The sequence below is a fragment of the Fragaria vesca genome, linkage group LG5 (assembly GCF_000184155.1).
Source record: "Fragaria vesca subsp. vesca linkage group LG5, FraVesHawaii_1.0, whole genome shotgun sequence".
Lineage (NCBI taxonomy): Eukaryota > Viridiplantae > Streptophyta > Magnoliopsida > Rosales > Rosaceae > Fragaria > Fragaria vesca.
This window is the reverse complement of record NC_020495.1, coordinates 25846889-25847267: the sequence shown is the minus strand read 5'-3', so window position 1 is coordinate 25847267 and position 379 is coordinate 25846889.

Here is a 379-nt window from a genome sequence, read left to right as displayed (position 1 = left end):
AGTTGGTTTTAGCTCTTAACTGGCTTGGTTGTTGTGTGGGGTTGCATTAACCCTTTTGGCTGAGCCATCTTTCTGAAGCTTCATATCCCATGACGACAATTAAAGGAAACCAAAAGGAAGTCATTGAATCATTGAAAGGGTTTGTGAAATTGTTTGTTTGTTTGTTTGGCTTTTTTTTTTTTTTTTTCTTACTGTTCTTTTTATTACTTATTAATGTCTTTATCATTACCATGTACTAAATCATTCTCAAGCAATGATGACCCGATGTGATACTAGTTTTGCTAGCAGACCCAAGAGAAGACACAGTTATGCAACTTGAAATTTCAACTAGCATAATTTGCTCTATGGGTAAATCTTCATGGTTGATGCATTTCTAAAT